This window comes from Hermetia illucens, chromosome 1 (assembly GCF_905115235.1).
Source record: "Hermetia illucens chromosome 1, iHerIll2.2.curated.20191125, whole genome shotgun sequence".
NCBI lineage: Eukaryota > Metazoa > Arthropoda > Insecta > Diptera > Stratiomyidae > Hermetia > Hermetia illucens.
The window spans coordinates 108,264,731-108,282,369 of NC_051849.1; the positions used below are offsets into that span (position 1 = coordinate 108,264,731).

The 17,639-nt window shown below is 42.7% G+C and overlaps 1 protein-coding gene across 2 annotated transcripts in view; it reads left to right on the plus strand.

The window, feature by feature from the left end:
• LOC119647022 (indole-3-acetaldehyde oxidase-like) overlaps nt 1-17,639 on the plus strand; it is a 72,398-nt gene that overhangs the window by 15,689 nt on the left and 39,070 nt on the right. The window lies entirely within an intron of this gene.

The window sequence follows — 17,639 nt, forward strand, 5'->3', positions numbered from 1 at the left end:
ATACGCGACACACAGTTGCCACATAAATATTCTCTCGTCGAATTCACCAACGATAAGGAAATTTAAGGGCCGTCAATCCCAACGTTCTTCTCCGTGCGCCGAACTTTCTTTTACCTTTCCTATTTTACTTCGAAAAGGGATGGAAACGTCTTGTTGCAAGTCGTTCGTTGCCGCACAAACAATTCTTCCTACCAACTTGTCTCCCACTATCCAGATATCCAACTCGCGAAATTTTTCGGGAAATGAACATGTCGGGCATTCGAAACTTTCTTCTCATGACTACCGTCCCCGACGAAACTCTTCACTTGACTCCGAAGTTTAGCGGTACTTTCCTCGGCACCGAACAGCTGTTTTTACAGAGAACCGCTCTGCAGCCGCTACTTGCCTTGAACTCTTTGGAGGGCATGTTGCAGCAACATGCGCGTACGCCTACGGATGCGACAAATCATTCCCTTCTGTCAAGATCAATTCGCCCGAATGCATTCAATAATGTGTAATCGGCGGCGAACATTATGGTGAGTGCACATTATGAAATGCATTCTTTGGGCAAATTAATTTAGAAAGAGAAGAATGAAATTCCGTTCCCGTCGGGAAGCCGCGGTCACCACAAACAACGCAACAACCAGTATCCAGCCTAGGCCTAACTTACTAAGTAACTCGACACACCCCAGATATCCCTGCCAACCTCATCTACGTCGCAACTCCATCTCAACTAGGGTTTGTCTCATCTTCTTTTCCTACCATAAATATGTACTGCCTATAAATATGTCCCGCCTACTGCAACCTGGTATTGCTCACAGATTTCGTCGTTATGTAGGCTACGGAATCGTCCATCCTCATGTAGGGAGCCAAAAATTCTTCTGAGAATTTTTTCTCTCCAACACGGCCAAGAGTTCGCAATTTTTCATACTAAGAAGGGAAGTCTCCGAGGAATACATGAGGACTGGCAAGATCATAATCTTCTAGAGTAAGAGCTTTGACCCTACGGTGAGACGTTTCGATCAGAATAGTCTTTGTAAGCTGAAATAGACTCTGTCGGCTGCTAACAACCGTGCGCGGATTTTATTGTCATAGCTATTATTGGTTGTGATTTTCGACCCTAGATAGGAGAAATTGTCAACGGTCTCAAAGTTTTATTCTCCTATCCTTATTCTTCTTCGTGTTTGACCAGTGCGGTTTGATGTTGTTGGTTGATTCGTCTTCCGTGTTGACGTTGCCACCATATATTTTGTCTTGCCTTCATTGATGTGCAGCCCAAGATCTCACGCTGCCTGCTCGATCTGGATGAAGGCAGTTTGTATGTCTCGGGTGGTTCTTCCCATGATGTCGATATCGTCAGCATAGGCCAAGTAGTTGGGTGGACTCGCAGATGATCGTACCTCTTGCATTTACCTCAGCATCACGGATCACTTTCTCGAGCACCAGGTTAAAGAGGACGCATGATAGCGCATCTCCTTGTCGTAGACCGTTGTTGATGTTGAATGGTCTTGAGAGTGATCCTGCGCTTTTGTCTGGCCTCGCACATTGATCAGGGTCAGCCTAGCCAGTTAGTCAGTTAGTTTCGTCGGGATACCGAATTCTCTCATGGCCGTGTACAGTTTTACCCTGGCTATGCTATCATAGGCGGCTTTAAAGTCGATGAAGAGATGGTGCAACTGCTGTCCATATTCCAACAGTTTTTCCATCGCTTGCCGCACTGAGAAAATCTGATCTGTTTCTGATTTGCCTGGAGTGAAGCCTCTTTGGTATGGGCGAATGATGTTCTGGGCGTATGGGGCTATCCAGCCTAGCAAGATAGTGGAGAATATCTTATAGATGGTACTCAGCAACGTGATACCTCTATAATTGCTGCACTGTGTGATATCTCCCTTTTTATGTATGAGACAGATTATGCCTCGTTGCCAATCGTGAGGTATTGATTCTCAGTCCCGTACCTTGAAGCAAAAGTTGATAAGCCACTTGGTATAACTGGTCGCCTCCATATTTAACTAATTCCATCGGTTCCTGGCGACTTATGACTTTTAAGCCGATGAATTGCACGGATTGTTTCTTCTATACTTGGTGGTGGCAGTATTTATCCATCGTCTTCAGTTGGCGGGACCTCCAGCTCGCCGATGTTCTCGTTGTTCACTAACTCATCAAAGTATTCAACCCATCGCTCTAATATGCCCCTTCTGTCGGAAATCAGATTTCCCTCTTTGTCTCGGCAGGATGAGCATCGAGTTGTATAAGGCTTCATCCTGCTGACTTGTTGGTAAAATTTCCGCGCCTGTTGCGGTTGCTCGATGTGCTTTTCTAGTTCACAGGACTTGTTGGTTCTCCCAGGCTTCCTTTTTCCGTCTGTGAAGTCGCTTCTCCGCTCGACGGAGTTCGTGATAAGTCTTTGCGCGTGCCCGCGTTCTTTGAGAATGCAACATTACTAGGTATGCGGAATTCTTCCGTTCCATTGCTAGCTTACATTCATCGTCAAACCAGCCGTTCCTACCTTTTTTGCGGCTGGGGCCAAGTATGTTTATGGCCGTATCCATTATAACGTTCTTCAGGTGATTGTGAAAATCATTTGTTGATGCTTCATCTCCAGGTCCTCTGTTGACTGCAGTTATTGCGGCATCCATTTCCCTCTTATAGGTGTCGCGGAGGGTTGTGTTGTGGATGGCTTCAGTGTTAACTCTCACCTGATTGTTAGAGGGGATTCTAGGTGGTATTGTTATTCGAGCTCGGAGAACCATGCCAACGATCCGAGTCTATATTAGCCTGACATTCATCAAGGCTGGGAGGTGGCGACGTTCGATTAACACGTCAATTTGGTTGAAAGTGGTCCCGTCTGGAGAGGTGCACGTATGTTTGTGGACCGCTTTCCGCGCAAACCAGGTACTTCGAACAACCATTTCGTGTGACTCTGCAAAGTTATCATTTGTTTTTTCGTGTAAGCTATGGGAGCCGACGTATCGTCTGAATACGGGCTCCGTCCCTTCTTGGCTGTTAAAATCTCCAAGTAAGATTTAATATATCTGGACAGGCTTAGAGGTTCGTTCTACTGCCTCGTAGAAGGAATCCTTCTCCGACTCTGCAGTCTCCTCTGTAGGGGCGCGAACGTTAATGACGCTTATATTTCTAAATTTGCCTCGCAAGCGCAAAGTGCATAGCCGTTGGCTTATGTTTTCAAAGCCGGTAACAGCAGGTTTCATTTTTTGGCTGACTAAGAAACCTACTCCGAGCACATGGTTTACTGGATGACCGCTATAATATATGGTGTAGTGGCTCTTCTCCAGGAAACCGGTCCCTGTCCATCGCATCTCTTGTAACGCTGTTATATCAGCCCTATATTGGGACAGGGTATCGGCTAGCTGCTCATCAGCTTTATCTCTCTACAGGGAGCATTGTCGTTGTCGGGTTCGTCGTTGTAAAGTCCATCCTGTCCGAGGCTCCTTTCGTGGCTCCGTAACATCGGTTTTCCGTGTAGGGTTGTCAGCCCTACCCAACCCCCAACCTGGAGGACCAGTTGGTACAGACAGTTTGTCCCGTTTTTAGGCGCGGGAGACTCGCCTTCATCCTTCTCTGTCTGCAGCTTTTCGTTACTGAAAGAGCTCCCAGCGGTCACCACGTGGAGGTTGAGATAGGGTTTGGTAGTAGATCTGTTGGTGTTGGTTCGGCAGGTATTTCCCAGATTTTACGCTCCATCTATATTAGCCCGCTATAAGTTCTGACATTCATTAAGGCTGAGAGGTGGCGTTGTTCAATCAATCATGGTTGCAAAGTGGTCCCATCTAGAGAGGCTCATATATGTTTATGCTTTCCGCGCAAACCAAGTGCTTTCAACAACCTATTTCGTTATCATTGGTATATTTATGTAAGCTATGGAAGCCGACGTATCGCCTCAATACGGGCTCGGTCCTCTACTTGACTGTTAAAATCTCCAAGCATGGTTTTGACATCATACTTGGGACAGGAATCGTGGGCTGGCTCGACTGCCTCGTATAAGTTATCCTTCTCCGTCTCTGCAGGAACGAGAACGTTAATGAGGCTTTTATTACTAAATTTGCCAAGCACTTATGTTTTCAAAGCTGACAACAGCAGGTTTCATTTTTTAATTGACACATGGTTTACTGGTTATCTGTTATAATATATGGTGTAGTGGCTTTTCTGCAGGAAATCAGTCCAGCGCATGTCTTGCAACGTTATTGCATCAGCCTTATATTGGGGCAGGGTATCGGCTAGCTGCTAAGCAGAATTCGGTCTGTACAGGGAGCGCACGTCGTTGTGAAATTCATCCTGTCCGAGGCTTCCTCCGGGGCTTTGTAACTTAGGGTTATCCGTGTAGGGTTGTCAGCCCTACCCAACTCCCAACCTGGAGGACGGGTTGGTACAATTTACCCTGTTTTCAGGTGCGGGAGACCCGCTTTCATCCTTCTCCGTTTGCAGGTTTTCATTAAGAAAGAAATCCCAGCGATTACCATGTGGGAGTGGGGATGGGGTTTGGAAGTAAAGCTGTTGGTGTTGGTTCAGCAGGCGTATCCCAGGTTCTATGCTCCATTGTGGGGTAACAATTCACGTGTTGCGCTGGGACCTATGCTACTCTTTCACCGCCATTAATTAAATTATTTAATACAAGGAATCGCAGAAAAAGAGATAGCGCCAAGAATATTGTTGCGTTATGTCGACGACCTGTTCGCTTTAGGTGCGAACATTCTAAGCTACACCTAAAAATCCAATTTACCATGTAAATGGAAGAAAATGGATCACTATCATGCTTGGACTGGCGGATCATAAACCACAACGAAAAACTTCGAATACGACGTACCTAGGAAACCTACATCAACTCAGAAAGCGATAACAACGATTTCGACACATGCCACAGCACAGCAAATGGCGGCCTATAATTCGATAGTACATAGGCCAATAGCCAGCAGCTTACTTAGACGAGATTAATTAGACGAAAGAAAGAATGAATATGAGGGAGTACAAAATTTTTCGTGCAAAAATGGATAAGAATACTGATGCCCAACAAGTTCTATAGAATAATAATATTTATGGGATATTAGCGAATCCCCGCAGGCTATGTTCTTACTGTGTATATTTGAAAAAATTATTGATTTTCTTCAGATACTGGAAAAAGCAAACCAATCGGACGATGGACTTGACTTTTAACTTTAAATGTGGGTCTAAAATTGTCATATTTTACAATGTTCGTCACTCCAAACCATTTAATTGTAAAGCATCCATTGTACTTCTGAACATGCTGTAAGAAATGATTAGACTCTTGAGTCGCTTCAGCAATGTGAGTTAGAAGTGGCTGTGGCGGCTCAATTAGTGGTAACAAATTGACATTGCCAGTGGAACAACACGTATCAGACAATTCTAACTTAAACTTCAAAACACGACAAAGTAAGCACAATATAGCCATTAGATGAATGAGCACATTTCGATATATTTTATAATCGTTGTCTTCATTATATACTGGGGTAAGCTTTCAGCTTTATGTCGTGCGTCTTACTCGGAAATTGCGGCAGCTCAGAAAGGAGACACTGCTCGCTGGTTGCAATTCGAACACCATGTTGTTGAGATGCTTCGGCATACTCACACTCGCAGGTTGTCAAATCGTGTATTCCGCTTTTCTAATGTTTGGGTTTCGAATCTGGGGCAGTGAAAAAAAGACATGTTCTGCGCCCTCTGGAATATTTGCACACTGTGGGCAATATGGCGAATCATCACGCCCAAATCGATACAGACATGCTCGATAACCTCCGTGTCCGCTCAAGAAATGAGTAAGGTCGAAACCTACTTCACCGTGAGGTCGCTTGATCCATTTCCGGATATCCCATATGATTTTGTGAGTCCAACGGCCTTTTTCTGACTCGTACCACTTCTCTTGCCATTCCACGACAGTTTCATCTCGTGCGAACTGTCGCCGACGGGCAGGAGATTCTCCGGTGAGGTACGTTCGATCGTAAAGTCGTTGTATTTCTTTCGCCAGAATCTCAATCGGGACCATTCCTGCTATCACGCGAGCTGCTTCATTGGAAATTGTTCTGTAAGCGCAACATGTTCGGAGTACACTTATGCGATACGCAGCTCCAATCTTTCTCTTATTTATTATATTTTCCAGCGTAATTGCCCATACTGGGGCTGCATACAGTAGGATCGAACTGACCACCCATGAAATAAGGAGTCGACGGCTCGGCCTTGGGCCACCTATATTTGGTAGCATTCTCGCAACCAGTGCTTCCTTGGTTGCTGCACCCTCCACATGCAATCTGAAATTCAACCTCTGGTCAATCATTACACCTAAGTACTTAAGTACAGGCTTGGAATAAATTGTTTGCGTTCGAACTTTGATCTTCATGGAAGTGCACTTTCTTCGCTTGGTAATAAGTATTACTTCCGACTTATGCTCTGCGAGCTGTAGACCAGCATTCTGTAACCATGATTTAATCTCATACACTGCTTCATCTGCATAGAGCTCGACCTCTTCGAGAAGGCGTGCAACAACCGTCACACCAATATCGTCCGCGAAACCAATGGAGGCCACACCAGTAGGAAGGTCTAGGGTCAGTACCCCGTTATACATAATAATCCACAAGAGTGGCCCTAGGACAGACCCTTGTGGAACTCCGCATGTCGTTTGGTATGCTTTCATTCCTTCATCTGATTCGCAGCACAGAATCCTATCGATTAGGAAGTCGGCAACGATACGGACCAGGTACTTCGCCACGCCTAAGTTAATTAGGGACTCAAGTATCTTGCTCCATCTAGCGGAATTGAAGGCATTCTTCACATCAAGTCTAATCACTGCACAACATTTGCCCTCGTCAAGTGCGGTCTTAGCTGTGTTAGCTACTAGGACAAGTGCATCCGTTGTAGACCTCCCCTTCACGAAAACCGAACTGATTTTCGGAGAGACCGCCAATTAATCTGTTATAGATTACTCGTTGGAATAGTTTGCCAGTATTATTTAGGAGGCATATGGGGCCTGTGGGACGAAGCTTCACCCAAAGGTTTGTTTGGCTTGGGGACTAGAATTAATTTCTGCTTCTTCCATTGTGTAGAAAATACTCCTTCTTTAAGGAATGTGGTGAACGTCTCGGCAAACATATTTGGAGCTATTTTGACTGTTGCCTTGAGACCTTTATTGGGGATGCTATCCAAGCCAGGTGCTTTATTTTCAACAATTTTATCCGCAGCTTCGAGGAATCTACTTTTCGCTTACCATAGGAACTTCGGCGGTGTCTATCTCGACAGTGGGAAGGTTAGCGGTACTCACACATTCTGTGGGAAAAGATGCGTTACTATTTCATCAAGCAGAGTACGGGAAGAGATCGGTGGGGAGAGTTTGCCTTTAACTTTCGATATTACGGTTTTATAGGCGCCACCCCAGGGGTTCGTGTCAGCTTCATTACAGGGTCGCTTAAAATGTTCGCTTTTACTTTTCATGATGGCCACATGTAATTTCTTCCGAGCGTTTTTATATTCTTCATGTAATTGCTCGTATCCACATCGGTTTCTATTTCGCTGATTCTGGCCTTGAGGCAGGCCTTGCGGCATTCTCCGATTTCAGAATTCCACCAAAACTTCGGAACTCGCTTCTGTGATACAACAACCTTGGCATGGATGCGTCACATGCTCGTCGCAACTTCTCGCCAATCTGCAAAGCTTTATTTTCTGCGCTTCCTTCAAGCGCTGTATTTTGCTGCAGAACTTCTCCGAAAATCTCCTCGTCAAACATTTTAACTGCCCACCTTTCAGTTCTCGTCCGAGACCATTTCATTCGTGTACCATGCATGATTTCAAAAATGATGGCCTGGTGGTCGCTATGTGTATATTCGTCACTGACATACCACTGCAGATCCTAAGCTAAAACATCGCTAACAAAAGTGACATCTATCACGGACCCCATTTCTCTCTTACGGAAAGTGTTCACGCATCCAGTGTTAGCCACTACAAGATTCAGACGAGAAAGAGCTTCAAGTAATATACGTCCTCTTGCGTTCGTTTCTCGGCTGCTCCATTCTTCAGCCCATGCATTGAAATCTCCAGCCACTATCTTAGGACTATGGTTGTGTGCATCTGTTGCTAGCCTCTCCACCAAAGAATGGAACTCCTCTGTCGTAAGGCCTGGAGCCGGATAACAGCTGTAAATAGATATTCCGCCTATTTTTGCTCTAGTGAAGCCATTTTCGAGGTAATCTTGGTGGTTCCTTCTATGGCCCCATTTCCGCATATCCATATCGCTACCTTTCCGCTTTTATCCGCGACCCATACTCCACTGGCTAGAATTTTGTACTACTACGCAGATCGTCGATATTGTTTTCCAATATCGTCTGGGAGAGCAGGTCGTGAGCCGTATGATACTGGGCGCTGTCAATGTCGTTTATTTGTCTGCAGAACAGGCAATTGGGTTTTTCTTCGCCGGCTTTTGCAATGTGGCCTTTATTTCCGCATTTACGGCACAGGTCAGGACCTATCGTGAACGCTAGTACATTTTTTCGCCATGTGCCCAAATTCCAAACACCTGAAGCATCTTTTCAGAGTTATCTACTCTCGTAGTCGGCAGACGACCCAGCCAATCCGAACTACACTGGCAGTAATAGCCCTTTTGGCCGCTTCAAGTGTTAGACTTATGGACGCTGTTTGTGTGCCGCCATATGCCTTCCTCAGCCGTAGAATATCTCGCTCCTGGACCGACTGTATTCCCAACTAGGATTGTAGGGCTTGACAAATTCCTTCCTTCGTTGTGATCTCGTCAAAGTCTTTACACTCACTAACTACACGATTTTGAACTGAGCTTCACTTCTGCTGCCTCACCCAGTGACGACTCGATTCTTTTCTGCAAGTCTTCTGACTTGTTTTCGCCTGGTTTGAGTTCCATCAATAAGTCGCCCTTCTGTGTTCGCCTTATGCGGTTCACACTTTCCCCTAGCCACATTAACAAGGTGTCTGTTTTGACCTTTCGCAGAATATCAGCATACGTAAGCTCACTTGTTTTTGTTATTATTAGCGGATCGGGCCGCCTTCTCTTCTGCAGCTTTTTCTTCTTTTCCACCTTAGCCCAAGTGGAACCTTGATTGCAGTTACCGTCTTTCGCCGTAGGGTCTGGTAGTCTTTCTCGAATTTGTCGTGGAGGCGTTTTCTCCATTTTGCGTTTTTGGCTACGTCGAGGAGATTCCGGTTCCCCATTAGACTCTCTCGGTGCTTTTACGGAGCTCCGGAGTTTCATTTGTGCCGAGTATACGTTGTGCATCCTTAATAGTGAAGGGGGGGGGAGATGATGAGATGGAGATGGGAGCACTCTAGGCTGTTGATTGCAGTGCTGTAGTTTCTCCCTGTTTCTCCCCTTCACTACTTTCTTTTAGTTCTTCTCGTACTTCAAGATACGCAGCTCTAATAGCACGCGTTTACATACTTCCATGAGGTTGGTCTTTTATCATCGTCCCTAGTTTAGTTATCGCCTCCGGCCCACTACTTGCATCTGTCTGTCTGTCTGTCACAGGCACTTTTCTCAGAAACGGCTATACCGATTGACACGAAATTTGGTGAGAAGGTTGGACCTGTGGTACTCCCAGACATGTAGTGAGTGATATCTTTCTAAGTTGAGATTTAGGGGGGGTCCCCATACTTGTAAAAGGAGGGTGTAAAATTTTTTTTTACCGAAATGTAGTTATGTGGGGTATCAAATGAAAAGTCTTAATGAGTACTTTCTGAAGCCAGTGTTAGTACTTGCGATCTGTTAGAAAAGCGGGGAGTGGGAGGGGTGGAAAGTGATGATTTCTTTAACGGAGCCATTCTCAGAAACTACCCAACTGAAAAATCTGAAAAAATCACGAGCTGCCTCTATATGGTGCCCAGGCTTCAAAATACCCTCCATATCGATATCTATTCAAATTAAATTAATAATAGTATATTACCATATTTTTGGGAAAATTGAGTAAAACCCCCTTTAAGTTTATCTCAGAGTTATAAAAGTCGGTAGTAGTATAAAATATAATATGAAGCATATTATCTCCAAGTTTGATCAAACTCATACTATTAGCAACAAAGTTATAATAGCTCAAAGTTGTCTTTACCGTGAAAATTTACAACCCGAAGTACTAAATCTGACATGCTAAATGCATATTCTTAACGGGCTACGTACAAATGGGATAGTTCTACACTCAAATATACTCACACAAGAAGCAAACAAAACCTTTCATACCTGAAGCGTCCAGCTTCCGGTTTCCCGACTTGTTTTAATGTTTCAGCAGCTCACGAAGTCGAGATTTTGATTTATTCCGCCTGTAGCCAGTCCTTGTTCTTCAGACATTTCAGCAGCTCTGCCGGAACCACGTCAGGTTCGTCTTCCAGTGTTCGATTTTTTGAGTGGCATTTTCAATCATATTCAGAATTTAATATATCACCAACCATAGTCATTATTTAAAGGCAAATTACAATAATGTGGCCAGCACAAAAATATTTTCCAATTAAATTTTCACGGCTATCGGGTGAACGGTATAGAATTCTTTTACAGCGGCATCTAATGGACCATGGTATTCGGGCTGGCAAAGAATATAATCTCCTTAATCTGCTGTTGTTTTCTTGACCGTTAGATATAAAATAGTGTATTTGTGACTGAAATTACTTGCGCCTTTTCCTGTAAAAACTCGTTTTTATCCGCTGACAATCGAAGGGACTTCACAACTTCAGACTCCCGTCCTAGTCCTAGTCTCCGTCCCGTCTTTGCACGGTTATATTCTCAGACTAGCTCGTTAAAGCTTTATAGCTCTGAAAGGAGTTTGGAAAATTCTGAATTGGTTTAGAAAATTGCGAGTTTGATTTGTAAAGCCTCTATTAGAAAGTTAAACATAAGAGTGGTCAACTCCATTAGAGATATCACGATCAAAGAATGACTAGGTAGTCAAAAAAGAAAATACTAGCACACACAAAATAAGTTGCAGTGACTGTCACAAAACCTACATAGAACGGAATACATGGCATATCGGTTCCAAAAGCACGTATAAGAAGCGGGATACCGTGAAGATGAGAGCGAATACTTTTGGATCATCGATGGCTGCACACATTATTGCGGAGACAACGTACTCCTTTGGTCCATCATCGGTGGCATACCAGAGCGTCCGTTCTCGCAGGAAGCTATCAGCAATAGCTGCGAAATAAGTGGGATCACCAATCGTGGCCAGGCACTCTCGTATAAGGTTGAAAGTGGCCGAATTAAATGCATTCTTCACGTCCACGATTAACACCATACAATATTTGCTGGTGCAACCCCTTCCATGAATTGCATTTTCGACCAAGCCAATAACCTATTTTGATGGCATTAATTGTTGATATAGTTTTAGGCAACCAATACTGCCTATCTAAAAGACCTCACTGGCTCTCGACGATCGGGAGTAATCTATTATAAATTACACGCTCCAACAATTTTCCCATAGTGTCTTGAAGGCATATGGGTTTATAAGAGGATGGTACGCCAGGAGGATTCACCAGTCTCGGGCATACACTCTCGTATAATTCAGCGAACATGTCCGGTCTGGATTTTATGGCGAGCTTAAGGGCTCCGTTCGGTATGCCGTCCAGGCTCAGAGCTTTGTTGTCCCCTATTCTGCTACAGATCTCTAATAGCTAGTCCGCGGTTACTGCAGGAATTGTCGTCCCATTCAGATATCTCTGAAATGTGTCAGTGCTCTTCTCCGGCTAGGAGAATAACCCCTGGATGATTTTTAACAAGGGAGTGAGGCAGATGATCTATGGGGATGATCGGTCTCTCAACCGTTTCATCACAATTCAATAAGCGCTCCCCCACGGATTTACATCCGCTTCCGAGCGGAGCTTCTTAAAGCATTCCCTCTTGATCCGTTGAATGGCAAGCTTGAGGTTTTCGCGGTCTACCATGTAAGCATTTTCCTTTTGTCCCTGATAACTCCTTCCTATCGCCCTCTGAACCGTTTTTCTGGCTCGGTGGCATCTGCAATTTGGTATTCCATTGAGGCATGAAGACCTCCTATACTTGGATGTATCACATGCCTTAACTATGCGGTGGATGACATGCAGGGTTCTTTCCGTGGGTTGGTCTAGACACACTGCTAAAAAGCTTCCCTTTTCCAATGCTTTTATAGACTGAAGGCTTTATGTATCCTGTTTCCCTGGCCTCTGGTTCCTTCCTCAATTCAAAAATGATTGCCTGGTGATCGTTGCGCGCGTAGTTCTCGCTAAAGTACCAGGACATTCTACGTACCAGGGCAAGGCTGATTGAGGAAGACCCCTCTTTGTGAAAGGTGCTTACAGTCGCATTCATTGGCCAAAACTAAATCTAAATGGGCAAAAGTCTCTAATAGATTTCTACTTCTTGCGCTACCTCTCCTTGCTTCCCCACTCGAGGACTCCGTTAAAGTCAACGGCAATCACCTTTGGATTTCGTCCCATTGCATATTCATATGTAGTTTGCTCAAGTAAGTCCTGAGCGAGCTTGCAATAATTGAGGATTTATTCGAATATACTTTGCAAGTCAACGAAGCCATTACTGAATTGCGGGCATTTACGACTTCCGGCAATATGCTGGTTATTGCTTCCTTACTTTCCTTAGCACAATAAGCATTTGGGGTCCTTATTGCACTCCTTGGTAATATGGTCCTTTTTTCCACATACCTTCTGCATCGTTCCGATCGATCAATGCCGGCGGTGCATGCCTTCGAAATGTGTCCAAACTTGAGACACTTGAAGCGCGTCCTTAATGAAATCCGCTCTGGCATGCGCAACCAATCTAATTCAAACCGCGCTGCCTTTACTGATAGTCACGGCGAATCGAAGGCAAGGCAGGCGTTGACACTGCAATTAGAAATGTCCGAAAAATTATCGCACGAGCAAAGCATCTCAAGCGCCGCGAATTACAGAGAAAACCGCCTCTCACAGAAAAGCACAAATTGGCCAGAATGGCTTTTGCAGAAAACCACTTGCGTTGGAATAAAAAATGGCGCCGTGTAATTTTTACAGACGAGAAAAAATTTAACCTCGACGGAACCGACGGTTTCAGCTATTATTTCCATGATTTAAGGAAGAAAGAGAGTGTTAAGCAAAAGACAGTTGGTGGCGGAAATTTAATGGTTTGGCTGCTATGGGATACAATGGGCGGTCAACTATTCGGTTTTTAATTGGGAAAATAGACAGCTCCCGGTATGTGCAAATACTACGTGAGGAATTTGGCGACAAGTCGGGGGCGATCGCAGGTCAGCCGTTCATTTTCCAGCAAGATGCTGCGATTCATAGCGCAAAGCTCGTTAAGCAGTATTTTCTGTAGCAACACACTGATGTCCTCGATTTTCCAGCGAGGTCTTCTGACTTGAATATAATCGACAATTGTTGGGGGCGAATCTTTTATGCTGAATCAAAGCAATTTGAAATTAAAAATTAATTAAAAAACGCTATTATTTCTGTATGGGGCTAAATTATGTATACATACCTATATATACCTAAAAGAATGCGAGAAATTATAAACAAGTCGGGAAACCGGAAGCTAGACGCTTCAGGTATGAAAGGTTTTGTGTATTTCTTTTATAAAGAGATTTGGGTGTGCATTTGTCCCATTAGCATGTAACACGTAAAATGTGCATATATTATGTGAAAATAGCCACTTTCAAGTGATATTGACATTCATAGTCTCGAATTTGCAGAGAAGCGACAGATTTGACTTAGTATTACTTTGTTAGTAATAGTGCGATTTTCACCAAATTCGGTAGGATCATGCTCTATGCTGTAGGCTATATCGTTGCAAAATTTTGTGATTCTAGGGTGAACTTAAGGGGGGTTTTCCTGTCAATTACTAAAAATTATAGTAATGTACTATTATTAACTTTATTTGAACAGCCTATATTGTTGCAAAATTTTGTGATTCTAGGGTGAACTTAAGGTGGGTTTTCCTGTCAATTACTAAAAATTATAGTAATGTACTATTATTAACTTTTTTTTAACAGCTATCGGTATGGAGGGTATTTCGGAGCCTAGACACCATATAGTGACAGCCCCCTGATTTTTTTCAGATTTTTCGGTTGGGTAGTTTCTGAGAATGGGTTCGTTAAAAAAATGACCACTTTCAACTCCTCGCACCCTAACATTTTCAACAAATGTCAAAACTAAGACTGGCTTCGAAAAGTACTTATCGAGACCTTTAATTTGATACCCCACATGACTATATTTGATAAAAAAAAATTTACAGCCTCCTTTTGCATGATTGGGGCCCCCCCCCCTTAAATTCGACGTAAAAGGATGTAACTCATTATATACGTGAGCGTTCACAGTTCCCACCTTTCTACCAAATTTGGTGCCAATCGCTACAACCGTCCCCGAGAAAAATGCGTGTGACGGACAGACAGACAGACAGACAGGCAGACAGACAGACAGACAGACGGACAGACAGACAGACAGACAGGCAGACAGACAGACAGGCAGACGGACAGACAAGCAGACAGTAAACCGATTTTAATAAGGTTTTGTTTTACAAACAAAACCTTAAAAAGAAAGGAGGCACAATAAAGTATTAAAATGTCATAAAAAAACTGGGTTTTGTTACTTGAATTCTATTCTAAAATGACCAAATATAAGGTGTCGTATCTTTTTACTTACCTGAAATCCGACTTTCTTTAATTACTGGGTGTGTTATACAGGGAAACCCCAGGTAATTACTCAGGAGAATGCAACTATGTCCAGTTATCTGAGATGCATACACAGCTTCATGGAATTGTTTTATTGTTTTAAGATTTCTTGAAAAACATGGGGTGTCTTATAATTTTTACCGCCACTGTACATCCCGCTCCGATATTTGTACAAATAAAGTTATTAATAGTATATTACCATGTTTCAGAATTCTACTGGATGACATCAGTATAAGCGTTAATATGAGACATAATTCTGAAAAGTTTGGATGCAATCCAGCTATCATTAACAAAGTTATGAGAGCATTTCAGGTAAATTTATTGTACGCTAAGGCGTGTATGACGTCATCATCATATAGAGTGAACTTATAACTTATATAAACCGCGGGGTCCATGGAGAGTCTTTGGATTCTTTTATTTATTTGCATATCAGTGTCAATTACTCGAGATAAATAGCTGTTAGTTTATTTTGGATGAGTACAGTATTTATGTCGTCGCTTTGTATATACATACACATGTGTATCTTGAAGTTTGGCAAAATATGACGGAATATTTTGTATTCTTAGGTATGTACGAATGGAAACTCGTGCATAGAGAGTTTCTCACATAAGATGAATACGAAATCTTTATACTCGAAGCGCCCAGCTTCCAGTATCACGACTAGCTAGTCAAATTGTGTTATATTTACCAGAATAACTCGATTGAAGAATACTCAACTCTCCCTGTGAAACCAGGCATTAAAGAGAGTGGACCGTTATGGATATAGAACAAGTTAGTAATGTAAATAGTTCTTGAAAACAATGTACAATTGAATGTATACCTATGTACAAGAGGAAATATCGTGTACTCAAGGTTTCTCCCATGAAAAAAAACACAAAAAATGTTCACTCCTGAAGCGTCCAGCTTCCGGTTCACCGACTTGTGTTATTATTCCAAAAATGGAAGGGGTAGCCGTTGCCTACGACCAATTAACCTCTGTTTGAAATTTTTTAAAAATAAAACCTGCTGAGTACGTAAAGCTTACTTTTAACGATCATAAAGTCATAACCTACCGAAACGACGCTAAAAAAGTAAGTAAGTAAGTAAGTAAGTAGATGGAGAAAATTTTGCAAGCAGTTAAGGCAAGTGTCCTGGCCACTTTGATATTTACTACTCATCACTACTTCGGCCGAATCTTGTATTTCTTCTTTTAAGTATAAACAAGTCGGAAAATCGGAAGCTGGGCGCTTCAGGTTTGAAAGGTTTTGTTTGCTTCTTATGTGAGTATATTTGAGTGTAGAACTATCCCATTTGTACGTAGCCCGTTAAGAATATGCATTTAGCATGTCAGATTTAGTACTTCGGGTTGTAAATTTACACGGTAAAGACAACTTTGAGCTACTGTAACGTTCTTACTAATAGTATGATTTTGATTAAACTTGGCGACAATATGCTTCATATTATATTTTATACTACTGCCAACTTTTATAGCCCTGAGGTTAGGAGGGAAGGGGTTTTTGCTCAATTTTTCCAAAAATATGGTAATATACTATTATTAACTTAATTTGAATAGATATCGATATGGAGAGTATTTTGAGGCGTGGGCACCACACAACTTCATGATTTTTTTCAGACTTTTTGGATTGTTGTTAAAGATATCATCACTTTCCACCCCTCCCACTCCCCGCCTTTTGAACAAATCTCAAAACTAAGACCGGCTTCAAAAAGTACTAGTTAAGACCTTTCATTTGATACCCCACATGACCTATATTCGGTGAAAAAAAATTTTACACCCCCCTTTTACATGTATGGGGACCCCCCTAAATCTCAACGGAGGAGGATGTCTGCATGGCTGGGGGTCCACAGGTCCGACCTTCTCACCGAATTTCGTGTCAATCGGTATAACCGTTTCTGAGAAAAGTGCCTGTGACAGACAGACAGACATTGAACCGATTTTAATAAGGTTTTGTTTTGCAAACACAACCTTAAAGAACCGTATAATCGCAATTGTTTTTAGTAGCTTTGTACTGTCGAAGGGGGTAAGTTGATCTCGAAATATATATTTACATTGAAACTAAAAATTTTAGTTTGGAGGAAGCTACCTCTTGTCTATTAATTTCTTCGTAGGGTTTTGCCTCTAATAAACCTTTTGTTTTAAAAGACTCCAACTATTTTCAATTGGGTTGGTATCAGGAGGCTTGGGTGGACAAGGAAGAGCGGCGATGTTTCAGCTGGACAAAGCCTCCTTGAAGATTGCATTGCCTTGCAGATAGATTCTAGGATCTTCATTTGCTTACATTCGTTGTTTAAATGGCAAAAGATAATGGTTAAAACCTTTTAAATAATGCTGCTGGCTTTTGCTGCCTCCCACAAAGTGCAAGGATCCTAGCACTTTTCTTCACTACCACTTCCCAAGCCATCACTGAGTAAGGATGTCTAACAATTATTTAAACGCAGGGAGGGTAGTAGTTTTCCCCTAATCGTCGTCGAATGGAAACAAACTGGTCTGTTAATGCCTTCATAGTGGATTATAACTAAAACGAAGCTAAGAAACCACAATAAGCTGCGGCTAGACTAGAAGCTGCAGCTTATTGTGTTTTTCAGTATTACCTTTTCCCAGTCTTGCACTCCTTTGCAAAATTGAAACGGATCTTTTTCATCGTCCTTTTTGAATTTCTGGCCTTTTTGTTGGACAATATGATTTTAGGCCAGTTTCAGCACATCAACGCTTCATTATTCGAATGAACAAAGAGACCCGATAAAACTACAAATTTGTTTGGATTTTTATTAAAGTTACTTTGCGGTTCTCCAACAATTTTATAACCACAATCGTTTGCCCTTACAGATCGATCTTAAACTAGGTTATTAGGTATCTTATTCACTAGCACTTTTCAGCGTAAAACAAAATATAACGGCGATTTTCCTAGGGTCAGCAGTGAGTACAGGTGGCCAAATAATAAGATGCTAATGTGTATAAAAGAATATACATATCATAAAACTACCTGGACTAAATTCCATAGTTGCATT